This window comes from Otolemur garnettii, unplaced genomic scaffold (assembly GCF_000181295.1).
Source record: "Otolemur garnettii isolate 467f Iridium unplaced genomic scaffold, OtoGar3 scaffold00055, whole genome shotgun sequence".
NCBI classification, from domain to species: Eukaryota; Metazoa; Chordata; class Mammalia; order Primates; family Galagidae; genus Otolemur; species Otolemur garnettii.
The window spans coordinates 10,187,989-10,206,338 of NW_003852450.1; positions in this window are offsets into that span (position 1 = coordinate 10,187,989).

An 18,350-nucleotide genomic window follows, 5' to 3' on the forward strand; every position below is an offset into this window, starting at 1 on the left:
AAAAAAAAAAAAAAAAAAAAAAAAAAGAATGCAGGGCAGGATATCAAATAGAAGAAACCTATTCAGAGAAAATGTTCTAGAAAACTACCATGGAGTCCTCTTTTTTTTTTTTTTTTAATTGTTGAGGGTTCATTGAGGATACAGAGAACCAGGTTACACTAATTGCATTTGTTAGGTAAAGTCCTCTTATAATTGTGTCCCACCTCTAAGAGATGTGTCACACACCATGACTCCTCAACCCCCTTCATATCAGCTCCCTCCTTCCCTGTCTCTGCTCCCCTGACCCCCATCCTCCACCACATACTAGGTCATCAATTGTCTTCATATCAGAATTGAGTACATTGGATTCTTGCTTCTCTATTCTTGTGATGCTTTACTAAGAAGAATGCATTTCAACTCATCCAGGTTAATATAAAAGATGTAAAGTCTCCATCTTTTTTTCGTGGCTGAATAGTACTCCATGGTATACAAATATCACAGCTTGTTAATCCATTCCTGGGTTCATGGGCATTTAGGTTGTCTCCACAGTTTGGCAATTGTAAATTGAGCTGCAACAAACAGTCTAGTGCAAATGTCCTTAATATAACATGATTTCTTTTCTTTTGAGTACATCCCATACTCAGTAATGGGATTGTAGGATCTAATGTGAGGTCAAGTTTGAGTTCTTTGAGGATTCTCCATACTTACTTCCATAAAGGTTGTATTAATTTGCAGTCCCACCAGCAATGCAAAAATGTTCCCTTCTCACCACATCCATGCCAGCATCTGCAGCTTTGATATTTTGTGATGTGGGCATTCTCACTGTGGTTAGCTGATGTCACAGGGTGGTTTTGATTTGCATTTCTCTGATAATTAGGGAAGATGAGCATTTTTCATATGTTATTAACCATTTGTCTATCTTCTCTATCAATGCCTACAAATCAGAAGCCTTTGTATGTGCCAATAAGAATCAAGATGAGAAGCTAATCAAGGACACAACTCCCTTCACAGTAGCTTCAAAGAAAAGAAATACCTAGGAATATACCTAACAAAAGAGGTTAAGGACTTCTATAGAGAAAATTATGAAATCCTAAGATAGGAAATAGCAGAGGATATTAACAAATGGAAGAACATACCATGCTCATGGCTGGGAAGAATCAACATTGTTAAAATATCTATACTTCCCAAAGCAATCTATAGAGTCAATGCAATCCCCATTAAGAAACCAACATGATACTTTCTTTTTTCTTTTTTTTAGAGACAGTCTCATTTTGTCACCCTCAGTAGAGTGCTGTGGTGTCACAGCTTACAGCAACCTCCAGCTCTTGGGCTTAGGTGATTCTCTTGCCTCAGTCTCCCAAGTAGCTGGGAATCCAGGTGCCTGCCACACTTGGCTATTTTTTCTATTGCAGTTTGGCTGGGGCTGGGTTTGAACCAGCCACCCTCGGTATGTGAGGCCAGCACCCTACTCGCTGAGCCACAGGCACTGCCCCAACATCATACTTTCAAGACTTGGAAAAAATAGTTCTTCATTTTGTATAGAACCAGAAAAATCCCTGTACAGCCAAGGCATTTCTAGCAATAAAACAAAACTGGGGCATCAGCCTACCAGACTTTAGGCTGTACTACAAGGCCATAGTGATCAAAACAGTATGGTATTGGCACAAAAATAGACATAGACATCAGGAACCAAATAGAAAACCATGAAATAAAGCTAGCATCTTACAGCCACCTAATCTTTGATACCCCAAACAAGAACATACACTAGGGGGAAGAATCCCTATTCAATAAATGGTGCTGGGAGAGCTGGATATCCACATGTAAAAGACTGAAACTGGACCCACACCTTTCTCTACTTACTGAAATTGATTCAAGAAGGATAAAAGATCTAAATCTAAGGAATGAAACAATAAAAATCCTCAAAGAAACTGGGGAAAACACTTGAAGTTATTGGACTGGGGAAAGACTTTATGAAGAAGACTTCAGTGGTGATTGCAACAACAACAAAAATAAACAAGTGAGATTTAATTAAACTGAGAAGCTTCTGTACTGTTAAGGAGACAGCAACCAAAGCAAATAGACAGCCATCAGAATGGGAAAAGATATTTGCATATTATGAATTGGACAAGAGCTTGATAACTGGGATCTACAGAGAACTCAAATTAATCAACATATAAAAGCCAACAATCCCTTATATCAGTGGGCAGGGGAGATGAATAGAACCTTTTCCCCTATTTTTTTATATTCAAGTATTAACTGTGCCCGAGCAGGGAAAGAACACAAGGTGCGGAAAAGGACAACTAGGAAGAGAGCTGGGAACTGAAACAAAGATCCTGGAGTGTTGGAAATGTAAGACATCCAACTGCCCATACAGGAGAAGATAGTAAACAACACAACCATTTCACCGAGTCCCCAGAGAGTTGTATGTTAGAAATCTATATTCTGTTCTAGCACTAGAACTAAATGTCTATTCTGGAAAACAACTGGTGAGCTTATTGTCTTGGAAAAAAAAAAAAAAGAAGACAGTAACAGATTTTCAACAATATAAAGAAGATGAACATAACAAGTGAAAAGATGAGGAATCTACGCAGAGCCATATAAAATGTAAAACTGAATGAAATGCAAATTCTAGACCTGAACAAAACAACAACTGAAATGAAAATTCACTAGGTATGCTTAATAGCAGATTGACACCACAGAAGAAAGGGTCGCAATAGTAATCGTGCAGCACAGTAGTAATTATTCAAATGGAAACTCAGTGAGAAGAAAAAAAAAAAAGCTAAAACATGAGCAGAGCCTCAATTACTCACAGGACAAAAAAAGCAATCTAACATACGTACATGTATAAAGGAGAGAAAAGAGAAATTGGGGAAGGAAATATTTGAAATAGTCCACATTTGGAACAAAAGTCCCAATGAAAGTCATTTGTCAGCGTCTCTCTTGTCCCTTCATTTCTGGAATGTAACAATTTGTCCCTACAGTAGACAGTCTTCTAGTTATTTTGGGTGCAAAAATTAATCACCAGACAATGCAACGGAGTAACAGAGTAGGCTTTTGCCCTCTGTATTATTCTTCCCTCCCTCTCTCCCTTCTTCTTTCCCTCCCTCTCTCCCTTCCTTTCTTCTCTCTCTTTCTTTCTAACCTGGCTGTCTTGATAATTCTTCCTTGACTCCTGTTTTAGTACATTTAAAGGCAGCATCTGGAGTAGCAACTGCAGTTGCATTTACCATCTGACTGAACTGAAAATAATCCACAATCCACTACCATTTTTGAAAACTCGTCTGTCTTTTGTGCTGGTCCAACTGTAAGATTCAACGGCTGTATAATGAGAATCCCCATTCATATATGCTTTGACTCTTTGATTTTGACGGTGGCATAGTTTTTGAGGAGTAGGATGTCCAGGGGCTTTTCTCAGGGTCTTACCTAACATCATAGCCCTCAAACTATCAAACAGAGCCAATGAGAGGATTCTGCTGATTTCTAAAAAGAAACGCATCAATTATATACTCAGGAACTGAGTCTGGAGCCATGAAATGAGTTAGAGAACTCAACAACTTTACTGGGATGCGAGTTCAAATCAAAAGCCCCTCATTAAATGGCACTCAGAAGCACTGACCCCTGACTGAGAGCCGCAGGAAGGTTTCTGGAGTCGCTGGAGTTAACACTACCTCGGATCCAAGACCCGGGGATATCTGAACAGTTCAGGTATTTACCTTTTCTCAATCTAGAATATCCTGGTAAATTCAAGTCAGTCTTGGGGATGTTTGGCAGAAAACTTAGAACATGTGCTTTGAACATTAATTTGGGGCCTCCTTCTTCATGGCACTTGAATCAAGTAGCTGAGCCCTAGGACACTGACTAGCAGCAAACGGGGTGAGGAATGAACGGTAAGCTATTTTCTTGACTCAAGGCAGGGCTCTCATACCAGATCAATTGTCCCTTAAGGAAACAAAGAAGATTTGGGGGTATTGCCCAGCTCTTTTCTCTATGGAAACTCTTTAACTGATTATTCTATATCAGTCAGACCTACGGGGTGAGAAGCCTTTTACTGGTTTCTATCGCAGTGGCCTCTATCACCTAGAGTTAACTTTTCACCGTTACTTGGGATAACCAGCACCTCCCCATTCTTGCTGAAATAGACAATGAAGCCTACCATCAGCATGCTTAATCTATAGAAAACTTCTACAAATTATTTTTCAAAGGTGACAATGCATTCTTCACACACACACACACACACACACACACACTTTTTTTTTTCTTAAGGTCTGGATGAAGGGAAGGGAATTTATGTCTTTGAAGCGGGCACAACCCTTGGGTGTTGCCTGTAGCTCAAGGAGTAGGATGCCGGCCCCATATACTGGAGGTGGTAAGTTTAAGAACTGCAAAAAAAAAAAAAAAAAAAATGTAAGAGGCCACAACCCCTCAAGTCTTTGGATTTTTTTCTGTACATTACAATAATACATTTCCACCATCTTGACTGCATTGAGTGTGGTCCACTTTTGAATCAAACAGAATTAGCAAATAATTCAAACTACTCATAGCTGTTGAAGGGTGGATTCCCTAGTAAGTGTATCAAAGCTGATAAATTCAGGTTGATCTAAAATTATTTCTCCTTTCTTGTTCTATCACCTCAGAATTAATTCTCACATGTATTCCCTAGAGATTTGTGTGTATATATCAGCAAATTCTCGTGTTTCTTTCCTAAGGAGCGTTACAGATCTGACAGTCTATATTAAGTTTAACAACTACACGATTTCTCTCTGTGTCTTAAAGTCACAATGTGTCAAAACCCCCAGTTTTACACAAATATGCAGCTATAAATGGCAACTGTGGTTTTTTTTTTTTTTCACACAATTTTATGTGCTTTGTCTGGATACCCAAGGAATCCTGCTGCAGCCACTGTGAAATACTTAGTCTGCAACTTTTATAGCTCCGTATTTAGAGTTATTAGTTAAATATTTGACCTTGTCATTGTAAAGCATTTTTCAGAATCCATTAATTATCATTATGTAAACAATATAATCACCATTTCTAATTTTTTTATGTTCTTATTTTCCCCAGAGTAAAAAACAATTTAATCCTAAATTAAGCCCTTCCAACACTTTCTCGCTGAGAAGGCCAAGTGTACCTGACCAGCAAAGGAAGCTTCCAAAGTAATTCACCCTCCCCTAGTTCCTACTCGGCAGTGTTTCTCTATTTCTAATCGTAAAGTATAAAATTCAAGCTTATTTTTAAGACACACAGGGCTGTGTTATTTGGAGAAGGTTAGCCTTCTCCAAATCTGCATCGCATGACACACACATCACACTCTCACCCTGCGCTCCAGTATATACAGATATAGAGCTGTGGCTTCTTTTTTCTGTGTTGTACCATACAGTGTACTTTTCCCCCTTGGCACGGGCTGCCTGGCTGCCTCACCCTGCCGGGGATGGTGGACCCCTGTCCACCACCCACTATCACCTCAGTACTTGTGTTTGAAGCTTTTCCCACTCTCAGGTTAGTGGCTCTGAGGTGCTCAGTCACGTCTAGTCAATGGTGACTGAAATGGGGTAAGGAAAGGAAGATGGAGTTGAATTAAAGAGGAAAAGGATACTTCAAAAAGTCTCAATGTTTTAACATTTTGATAATAAAATACTATTTTATTCAAGTAGGGTTTATACTAAAGTTCTGCTGACTTTCAAGTCCTGAGATGTGTTTCAGTCTTGCATCTGAAGCAGAATTCAGCGACACACAAGTATATTTTTAAGTCTTATCATTATGCAGCTTACTCTGTTTGCCACGTCCCTACAACCAAACTTCCCCTTTCTCTGCCCTCTTTAAGAGCCGCGGGGATTTAGTCTTTGTGCTGCATCAGCAGCTTCCACTGTTGGCTGCTCCCAGTGGGCTGCGGTCGGTGGGATCCAACTGTGAAGGACTGGGGGAGTCTACTAGTTGCAGACTGGACAAGAGAGAAGGGAGAGATGGGGGTGTTTCCTGCCTTCTCTCCTCCTGCTTTAGGCCACATTTCCAGCAATTGCTGAGTTCCCCAGGACTGTAACTCCTGTCCATTAACCCCTTCCTTCCATAGCAGAGTTCACTGGGCTTTGTTCATTAAATATTCTCTCCTTAACTCAACTCTTTAGGCCAAGAAGTGATGAAGACTTCCTATACTTGCTCATCTCTTGCTGTTTCAGCATACTTTGCCAGGTTTTTAAACTTTCTTCAAACCCTTTATTAGCATTTCTTAAATCATCTTAGTTGTATTCTGTTTCCAGCATGAGCCCCAGTGATATAGAATGTTTCTGGTGTGCTTACTGGTTTGTAATTCGTCTTAGGTGAATATGAGCCTTTACATGTTCCTCTTTAACGCTAAAATGAATTATTAATTTATCTCCTTGCTTCCATAATGGGAACAAATCTTAAATTTATTTATGATCCGCGAAAATGCTAATAACAATTTATAGCTTTCTCCCCCAAATCATAACATCTTTCCTGGGATGGGAGGAAAATATAGATGATTTAATTTTTTTCAAAATAACAAATCATAACTTTAGCATAAGTTATGCTTCCCAGATTACTTTTTTCAGTGTTTACTGTGGTATCTTGTATGTGACAAGTGAAAATTCTATATGCTTATGGTCTCGGCCATGTTGATCAGTGGCAAGGTTTTATTGTTTATATTGGTTGAAAAGTTTATTTTAGAAAGTGTTTTTAATATTGACCTATTAATACATCCCATAGTATGTAAAAACAGTCTTTTGGATACCGCATACTACCTGTTACCTGGTAAAATATACTGAACTTGATCCCTGATCACTCGCATGAATTATAGAAATTAGTACAGGCCGTCGTCACTTTTCACAATAGTGTGCAATTTTAAAAAAGCGTGCGAGCTGCAACTGTGCAGAGGGAGCTTATTAATCAAGGAGAAAAATTATCATCGTTCTGAGACTTTCAAAGGTTTTTTCCTGGAACATTAAGACCTTTCATACTATCAGTGATAAATGTCGGGGAAACAAGAAAGAAACTACAATTAATATGTACTGTATTTCTAGAATACTGTACTTCAAAACATTTAGAAACATGGACAGTAATTTAGAAAATGTTTAGAAACATTAAGAATTAGTTTATCTCCTCCTAAATTTCTTATTAAGAGTGGTTTGGACAGTGTTTACCGGCTCCTCACTGCATAATTTAAGATACAGAATGAATATCTTTTCTCTGCCTTAATAAACAGACATATGCTTCTCTAAGTTTGGATAGGCTTTCAACGTTTCATTGTTTGAATTTTCAAAGACATGGAATGTCACTAAAATACGTTTACTATGAAATTGTTGACATGACTTTCTCTGGGACATTTTCATCCTTTTTTTTCTCATCTCCCTCATCCTTTTCATGTGTATCATTAAACTTGCCCTCATTAAGTTCCCCTGAATGCATACATGCCATCTCTTCCTGTAGGGAACTATTTCTTCTATACAGCTATCTATTGAGATTTCACCTCCAGGATATCACTTCACTTCTCTGCTTGAAGTGCATCTTTGTCATTTAATTTTTTCGTTCAGTTATTCATTTTGTAACATAGCCTGTAGGTTTGTCAGGAGGAGATGATAAGAAAGCAACCCCACTCTATTCCCTTCTGCCTGTGTATGCCCTGAACAATGGGGGCATTGTGTCCAAACACCCTCTGACTCTGAAACAACTGACATCATTGGCCACTGAGCATGATTGAAATCTGTTATTAGCAGGGTGATTTATGGACTGAAGACTAATAGCAAATGCTGTACTTTGTGCAATTATTCACAGTTAATATGACATGATAACTGAAATCTGAACCGTGTCATTGGGCACAGTTGTTATATACCTAAACTGTAGTAACTAAAATCAATGTACATTGAAACTGTGCAGAATGAGAACTGCTTAGGTTACTGTTTGAATTTCAATATGAGAAGCCCCTTTTTCATTGTGTAGTGTTGTCTAAGTCCCTATTATATTTCAGACCTATCTCGGCACCACAAGTCACGATGACCTGTGACTTCAAGTAAAATTTACATTGTCATGAAAATTGTTAATATATTTTTCTTCCCCAAACTACAGACTTTAGCAGGCTTTCGAACTATTCCAACAAAGGTCATCAATCAGTAGCAGAGCAAAACTATAGCCTCATTTCCTCAATGGCTTCCTTTGGACATTATGATAAGTGTTACCTAAAACGAGGTTTAAAACCTGGGATAGAGTTTGTGATCTCGTGTCTGAACATAACTTATTGTGCTTCCATATTTCAAATTAATATGAGGGAACAAATTTTTAGGTTATATTGTTCTCACTTTAGGGGTAAAGTTCAAGGTGTAGGAGAGCCCCTCACGCGGGGAAGGTAGGGCGTGCTCAGTACCCTTCCATGGGGCACATAACGTGAGATCCTACCAAATGCCCTCCCTCTTCCTGCCAATTGTCCCCCTCATCCCCCTCCTCCATCCCTCCTCACCCCTCCCCCGTGTTAGACTATATTCAGCTTCTTAACATTAATCTCAGAATAAAGTTAGAACTCCCAAGTTGTTTGCTAGAAAAAGAGAACAATTACATTGTCTAAATTCTGAGTAGAGTAGTAAAATGTGTTAAATTGTAAGATGAGAATCACATTCCCTCTGAAATAAACTAATTAACTATTCTCCATTGGTTGTACATAAAATACATAAAAATAGCCCATTTCTATATCAATTAAGGTAAAATATGTTAACTATATTAACAAACATAATTTAAAATCTAGAACAGTATAGAAACAACTCTCATATCTAATACACTAAAGTCCAAGAACAGATGTTGTAATGACATTTTACTTACTAGAGTATGACTTTTAACAACTTTCTGTAGTTTCACAGGGTGCAGAAAGCTGTTGATTGCCTGAACCCTGCTATCATTGCTGATGGCTTGTGTTCATGCACTAAAAAGCCAGATGCTAATGAAAAATTGTCTTCCTTTGTTCATTAATTCACTTCCTTGCTCATCCACTCACTCATTCATTCACTTACCCGTGTGTCTATTCTTTTCTTTAGTAAATGTGTCGATATCCAACATGCTAAATACCCCAGGTGCAATGATGCATCAAAAAGTCATAACATTTGCCGTTGTGGAGTTCAGTGTCCTATGAACAAACATTTAGCAAGTAAACTTGTAGTGGAAAACATATCTACATAATCACTAACTTACATGGAAAAAAAATGAGCTGAGGGAATAAGATATGGGAACTATTTTCAATAAGATAGTGTTCAGAAAGACTTCTCTGTAACCTGAAGGAAGAGCAGGACCCTCTTTAGGAGTAAGGAAAAGCACATTCTCTGCAAGAAGAACTGAGTAAGCAAAATCACCAAGGTGAGTCTTCAGTGCATCTGTGACTGTGAAAGGTGAGTTAGCCAGAGAGCAAAACGTGACAGAGTGGCAAAATAGGAGAAGGGAAATCGAGTCAAAGACCTGAACATTGGGAGTCCTTCGTGTCACAGATTTTATTATAAATGCAAATGGGAGCTTGGAAGTGTTTCATAAGGAGAATTGTAGGATCTGACTCACATTTACATTTCTTCAGGAGTTTTGTAGGATGGAACAAGAAGTGTAACAAGCAAATCCATAGTGAGGAAAGGGAAGAGAATGGAGTGGATGGAGATGTGACATTCATTGTGACGAGTGTTGTCTAACATGTCCATGGGATTTCAGTAGGCAGAGGAATATTATCGTGAGTCATTGAATTAAAAGCTAGTGACTCTGACCCTGCTACTTGCTGGTTTTTTGGGTGCAGCTCCCTTCTTAGCCAAAGGGAAAGGTTACTCAAAGATTGACTTCTCCTACACATTTGTAGCTGTACTTGGGCATCAAATTTAACACTTCTTACAGTTCCCACCAATTATACTCTATTGTCAACTTCTACGACACGTCTCTGCCCCTGCTTTGTTGGCCTGTTCTTGTATTTGTGAGTGGATATGTGTGCCTACGAGGTGCAAGTCCTTACCTCCTGCAGCTAGATCAGAGTTTCCTGGTGCCAACCCACCCCATGGGGCTATATTTCACTTCAATCATAGTTCCCTTAACTCTTTGGTCGGTCCAGTCTTGCCAAGCTATGCCCTAAATATTAGAATTCCCTCATTCTTCTAGATCCATTCAGAATGGTCTGGGTAAGCAGTTGTCATTGAACTCTCGAACAAATTCTATGTCCCTCTCTCTGATTAAACTTCTGTAGGAAAAAAATGTATGCTAACCTTGTTTGTCTAACCTTTTATGGGTCAATTTCCGTTTTTATCTCTCTTTCTAAACTCATCTAGATAAGCTTTTTTTTTTTCCCCTGTAGCTTTAAATACCTTGTCAATATAGAGATTTCTCAATATTTTTCCTCCAGCCAAGATAATTCTTCCAAGTGCCAGACTCAGGCATCTCACTTGACATATCTTCATAAATGTCTCATCAACATCTAAAAATTCACATGTTCCTATTTGATCTTGCTCTTCCTCCAGCCCCCCACTAAAAAAAGCAACAACTTGTTCTTCTCTGAATTTTCTGTTTTAGGAAATGACACAAACATACCCTTAAGTGTTGAGCAGTTAATTCTGACTTCCTGAGGAACTACCTAGGAAAACCAGAAAATTCGTTTATAGTATCTTCAGAAATTACCTAGAATATATCTGTCTGTCTTCTGTTCACACTGCTTTCCCCCATAATCCTCTATTCCTTCATACTTCATCACTACAATAACTTACTAATTGGTTTACTTGATTATACATTTGCTTCCCTCCACTTCATGCCACAGAAAAGCCTATACCCAGGGTGCCTTATCTCAGGCACCACAGGCATAAGCAGTCAAACACAGCAAGATTTCACTGCCACTGTACGTACAACAGCATCTTCCTTTAGCTGATGCAAAATTTACTCAGTGCTACCATGAATTCAAGGAAGGAGTTGCCACCTTGAAATTTCAGTAACGTACACAGGCACCCTATGATCCTGTGAACATGTAAACAGGTTCCCACTTTTGGTTTCATAAGACCATTCAGTACTGCCTCAAATAACTTCAATTCATAAACAATATTCTGATATTTGCTACATTCGAATTCTTACATTTCTTCCATTTTAGTGTGCTTTGAGAGAAGTGATAAAGTTGAATATTTCCTTAAGTTCTTCGTTGGTGTGCAGCAACCAGGATCTTTATACAAATAGTCAATAATAATAAAGTCTTTGAACTAGAGGCATCCTTTGCAAAGGGACAAAAGCCCAATTAATTATCCCTTAGCTGTTAAACTATAATTTAGATTTAAGAAATTTAAAATCTTCTCATTAAAGCTAAATTCTTAGAAATAAACTGTCAAAGGACAAATTGTATTGGGTTAAAAAATGAGATAAAAGAAAGTATCTATGAAGATAGGGTTGAGTACAATAGAAGAGTTGAATGTCTTAGAAGTCATCTTATTCATTGGACACAATACAGGAGGTTTGGCAGGAGAGGGGCAGGGTTGTCTTTGTTATTATTTTCAAACAGAGAGAGTGTCCAACTTATGCTTAAATTCTGAGTGATCAAGTGTTCTTTACCTTTATAGCCCATTACACATACAAAAATAGTGGTCCATGATCTGCCCTCTAGAAACGTATTCAAATCTAATTCCTCTTCCACCTAACCTTTTAAAATGACTGAAGAAAACTCATACTTTATGTCCTTTTGGACGAATTTGCTACCTTAATATAGCCTAGTGCGATCTTTCTTCACATGATTCTTTATTACTGCCCATCATTTGGGGTGTATTATTTTTAGGCTATTATTTGGAATTCATACCAAATTAGCTCTTTGATAATTTTCAGAATCTTTTTGTAATAGTTATGTTACATAAAATCCTGTAGAATTATGTCTCTTAATTTGCATGGAAACATTTTTCCCTTCTCTAAATTTTCTCAACGCTTCTGGAGTCACGTGTAAAAGTTATTCCAGTGTCCTTATGTATAATTCTATGATCGTAAACATTTGAACTTCTTTAAAGCAGGAAGAGGGTTTTTTCTTTTTTGTCACAATACAATGTGATTTCCAATTCTCACTTCATGATATTCATCAGATTTATAAACCTAGACGGATGAGAATCTGAAAGCACACACGAAAATAAAAACCGTAAAAATATCCCTTTACCAGAATCACTGTCAAAGAGCCCTTTGCCCAGATGAAATTTAAAAGATCCAAATGATCTTTTTCTCTATTATTTTATAAGATGCTTTGCTAATTTGTCGTACATGAAAACTACATGAGAATTTTGGAGTTCTCCAAGTAAAGCTCATCCCATTACCATACATTGTCTTCCCTCCAGAAACAAATGGTGTCATAAAATGCATAAGCAGATTTTCAAGACGTTTAAATTAATCTGTATTTACATGGTCTCCACTATATAGTAGTAACCGAAAAAAGGGAGAAAGACTAGAAAAGGCGTAAGAATGTGTAATTTGTAGTCATTTCCCATATCCCATGTAATAAAATCTGAGATTTATCTTCTTACATCCTTGCAAGAGGTAAGGGAAGTGGCACCCCAGAAGTGCAGGCTCATCGTGAATGTTTCATATCACTGGTTGGTAATGCTACATATTAAATTTAACCACCTCATCTTCTTGGTGCAGTTACTACGTGATAGAGTTTCAACAGCTTTTTTTTTTCCTTCCCCTTGCTCATTATGAAGCAGATATTACAAGGGCTAAAAGGGGTCATACATTAACTGGATGAGATCCAATTATGGGGAAACCAGAGCAGTACTCTTGGGCAAATCGAAAGCGGCACTAAAGTGATCACATGACTACACATTAAGAAGCATGAAAATGTTCTCTTTTTTTAAAAAAAGATAATTTAATATATGTATGTCAGTAAAATTATGATTAAAGGATCCACTCAGTCAGATACAGATACCGACTGACTGGAATTCCTAGAAAAAGAAATTATTCCTTTCATTAAAAAAAAACCCCATTTCATATTTCATATTTGCTAGCGAGATTCTTATTTAAATGACACTAGAATTGTACATTTGGGAGATGTACAATTGAATTATTTATTTGAAAATAATTGAAGATTTCTTTTTGGTTTTCTACCTGTATTTAGAATACTTTTCAATAGAAGTTGCTATTACTAGGATTATAGGAAACCTGTAGCAACATACAAACTGCGGGCAGCCTGAATGCATAGATTTTTGAATGTAAAAATCATATGTTGTGCTGGGAAATGACCATTATCTGTGTAGTCAAAATACATCGATACAAACATGTACCTGCTTGGGGTAATAGAAACCAAGCACCATTTATATTTCACTTTCAAAGATAATATCTGTAGAAGATATTAATTCAAGTACAACTTTTCTGTGCAAAAATGTTACTTCTAAAAATCTCAGCAAGTGGCAAGTAGTGTTTTATAAAACGCTACGGCACATTTTTATCTTTCACATTTCAGAATTTCTTCCCATAGTTTTACATTCAAATAGATAAAATAGTTACAAGTAGACATTTGCTGGCAGCTAAAAGATAACTTTATTTTCAGGACTGATTTTGTTATATACCAAAGTACAAGCACACCTCATTTCATTGCCCTTCATTCACTTCTTGGTGCTTTGAAGATAACATAGTTTTTGGGACGTGAACATTCCTGACAATCTTCTATCAAGCAAGTCTATCTGCTCCATTTGACAACAGCATGCGGTCACTTCATGTCTCTGTGTCACATATTGGTAATTCTCAGGATAATTCAAACATTTTCATTCTTATCTTACTTGTTATGCTTATCTGTGATCATTGATCTTTGATGTTGCTATTGTAATTGTTTGGGGGCATCATGGGAACCGCAATTTTAATGAATAAATGTTTTCTGTATTCTGATTGCTCCATAAACCATCCTTTCCTTGTCTCTGTTCATCTCCTCATACCTGTCCTCCTTAAGACATTACAATATTGAAATTAGGCACTTAATAACACCGAAATGGTCTCTAAGTGTTCAAGTGAAAGGACGTGTTGCAAGTTTCTCCCTTTAAATCAAAAGCTAAAGATGATTAAGCTAAATGAAAAAGGCATACGTAAAGGCGGAAAGTGAGACCTCTTGTGTCAGTTAGACAAGTTGGAAAAGCAAAGGAAAAGTACTTGAAGAAAATTTAAAATGTGACTCTAGTGAAGACAAGAATGAAAAGAAAGCTAAACAGCCTTATCAGTGATATGGTGAAAGTCTGAGGGGTAGGAAAAGGAGATCAGTACAGCCACAGCATTGCCTTATACCAAAGCCTAATCCAGAGCAAGCCCTCAACTCTCTTCAATGAAGGTTGAGAGAGGTGAGGAAACTGGAAAAGAATAGTTGGAAACCAGAAGAGTTTGGTTCATGAGATTTAAAAAAAGAAACCATTTCCCTAACACAAAAGTGCAAGGTGAAGCAGCAAGTGCTGATGTAGAAGCTGCAACACATTATCCATAAGATCTAGTTAAGATCACTGGTAAAGGCAACTTCACAAAACAACATGTTATCTAGTTTAGACAAAACGTCCTTCTATTGGAAGAAGATGCTATCCAGGACTTTCATAGCTAGAGAGGAGAAGTCAGTGACTGGCTTCAAAGAACAGGCTTCTTTGTTCTTTGGTCTTCTTCAAAGACCTTCTTGTTAGAGGTTAATATGTATGCAGCTGTTGTCTGTAAGTGGAAGCCAATGGTCATTTATCATTGAGAAATTCATAGAGCTTTTAAGAATCATGGTAAATCTCTCCTTCCTGTCTCTATCAAATGATCCACAAGGCTCAATGACAGCATATCTATTAGGATATGGTTAACTAAAATTTTTAAGCCCACTTTTGAGACCTATTTCTAAGAAAAAAAATTCACTTCATAATAGCATTGCTCATTTGTCATGCACTTGCTCACCCAATTGCTTTAATGGCGATGTAAAAGAATATTAATATTTTCATGACTACCAATATTTCAAGACCACATCCATTTTTCAACTCAAAGCCAATGAGTAATTTTGATCTTCAAATCTTATTATTGCAGAAATACATTCCATAAGGCTATAACTTCCATAAATAGTGATTCCTCTGATGGATCTGGGAAGGATTCACCAGTTTAGATGCCACAAAGAAGACTCATTCAGCTATTGCCACAGCCATGATGCTGAAAGAAAAGAAGCAGAATCAGCATCAGCCACTGCCACCGAAGCAGTCCCCACTGCAAGTGGGAAGACAGTGGAGATGTGAAGGATGGGACTCCTATTAGACCACTCTTCCCCAGTGGCGAATAGAAAGACTGGTGATCTCAAGTCAGGGAACCAAGGAGTACAAGAATATATTTGGAAAAAATCTCACATCTAGATCTACCAATAAAGATCTCATATCTAGAATTATAAAGAACTTTCCCAAACAAGCCATTAGAAAAATTGAGAAAAGATCAGAGCAGACACCTTAATAAAATGGAGGTCTAAATGAACAAGAAACATACGAACAAGTATTCAATGTCATAAGTCATCAAATCAATTCAAAATAAAAACACACCACTTTGAAATTGAAACTCTTGTGCATTGCTGGTAGGATTATAAAATGATATAGTCACTATGGGAAACAGTATGGTGGCACCTCAAAAAATTAAAAATAGAACTGTGATATGACAGTACTATTTCTAGGTGTATATGCAGAAAACTGAAGGCAGGATCTTGAACAGATATCTGCACATAAATGTTCATAGCAGCACTATTCACAATAGCCAAGATGTGGAAGCAACCCAAATGCCCACTGACAGATGAATGGATAAACAAAATGTAGTGTACTTCCAGCAATATATTGAATAGCAGTGGCAATAGCAGACATCCTTGTTTGGTTCCAGTTCTAAGTGGAAATGCTTTCAGTTTTACTCATTCAATATGATATTGGCTGTGGGTTTGTTGTAGATGGCCTCTATCAGATTAAGAAATGTCCCATCGATGCCTATTTTCCTACTTGTTCTTGTCTGAAAGGGTGCTGAGCTTTATTAAATCCTTTTTCTGGGTGTATTGAAAGGATTGTATGGTCTTTATTTTTCTTCAATTTATGTGGTGAATTACATTTATGGATTTATGTGTGTTTAAACAAAGTTGCATCTCTGGGGGATAAAGCCCACCTGATAATATGTATGTCTAATGTGTAGCTGTATTCTGTTTGCTAGGATTTTATTGAATATTTTTGCATCAGTATTCATTCATGATATTGGTCTTTAGTTTTCCATTTTCATTAGGTCCTTTCCTAGTTTTGGTATCAGGGTGACATTTGCTTTATACAACCTGTTGAGGAGAGTTCCTGCCTTCTCTATGTTTTGGAATAATTTCTGCAATATAGGTACAAGTGGGATTGAAAACTAAAAAGCATGGGGTATGCATAGAGAGCTAAAAGCAAACCTTCCATTTGATCCCATAATCCCATTCCTAGGTATCTTTCCAGAAGAAAAAATATCATTTTACTATAAGGACATTTGCACTGGAATGTTCACTGCAGTTCAATTTATAGTTGCCCAGACACAGAATCAATCCAAGTTTCCATCAACTCATGAATGGATTAATAAACTGCAGTATAGTCTCAGTACCTTTAGCTCAAGCAGCAAAGGTGCCAGTCACATACACCAGAGTTAGTGGATTCAAATCCAGTATGGGTCTGCCAAACAACAATGACAACTACAACCAAAAAATAGCCAGGAGTTGTAGTGGGCACCTATAGTCCCAGCTACTTGGGAGCCCAAGGCAAGAGAATCACTTAAGCCCAGGAGTTGGAGGTTGCTGTGAGCTGTAATGCCACAGCACTCTACCCAGGGTAACAGCTTGAGGCTCTGTCTCAAAAAATAATAAATAAATAAATAAATAATAAACTGCAGTATATGTATAATATAAAATACTATTCAGCCATGAAAAATATGGAGACGTTACATCTTTTGTATTTACATGGATGGAGTTGAAGCACATTCTTTTTGGTAAAGTATCTCAAGAATGAAAAAGCAGTGTGGTGCCTGTGGCTCAAAGGAGTAGGGCGCTGGCCCTATATACTGGAGGTGGTGGGTTCAAACTCACCCCCAGCCAAAAACTATGAAAAAAAAAAGAATGAAAAAGCAAGTATCCTAATATGAAACCAATAGATAAAAAGCCACAGTCCCACATGAGAGAAAAAAAAATTAAATTCAAGTGGTAGGAGAGGAGGAAAAGGTAAGAGGGGAAGAAGGAGAATTGGTAAATTCTCATCTAATGGGCACAATGTAAGGTTATACACCACACCTCCGGATGAAAGGCTCAACTACAACTTGAACTTTACCTACCAAACACCAGCAATGTAGCCTAATCTTTGCACCCTCATGTTCATCTGAAATAAAAATAGATTTTTTAATAAATAAATAAATAATCATCCCCAAACAAAATGTGGTATATACATACAATGGAATATTATTCAGCCTTATAACAGAAGAAAATGCCGTTGCAGACTATAATACGGATGAGCCGTGAGGACCTTATGGCTAAGTGAAATAAGAGACAAGGACAGCGGGGCAGGTGTAGTAACTTAAGCCTATAATCTCAGAACTTCGGGAGACTGAGGTGGGAAAGTCCCTTGAGGCCAGGAATTCAAGACCATATGGATAATATAGTGAGACCCCTGTCTCCACAGGAAAAAAGTAAAGTTAAACAGGCACCATGGCACACCTGTGGTCCCAGCTACTCAGCAAGCTGAGGCAGAAGGATGGCTTGAGCCCAGGAATTTGAGGATTCAGTGAGCTATAAGCCCAACACTGGGTCACAGAATAAGACCCTACCTCTACAAAATAAATAAATAAATCTTTTTTTAAAAAAAGACAGATACTGCATGATTCCACTTAACTGAGGTGTCTAAAGTCAAATTCTAAGAAACAGTAACATAGTGATGAGTAGGGCCTGGGGGAAGAGAGACTATGGAAAAAGAGGTTGTTGCCTAATGGGTACAGAGTTTCAGTTTTGTTTGATAAAAAAGCTCTAGAGATATTTTTCACAACAATAAGAAGATACTTAACACTACTGAACTGTACACTTAAAAAGAATTAAGACAGCAAATTTTATGTCATGTGCTTTTTTTTTTTTTTGCCACAGTAAAAGTAAACAACTACCACTATTTACACTCAGTAGAATGGCAAAATAAAATTAAAAAGACAATACAAAAAAGAGGATTCATGATTCACAGAGAAGGTCAAAACACTAACATTTATAGACGTTTGGGAGAAGTTGATTCCAAGCTTCATGAGTTACTTTGAAAGTTTGAAGATGTTGGGAGAAAAAAACTCCAAGTTTTATAGAAATGGCAAGAAAACTAGTATTAGAACTAAGCCTGAAGATGTGACTGAATTGTCACAATTTCATAATAAAACTTGAACCAGATGAGGAGTTT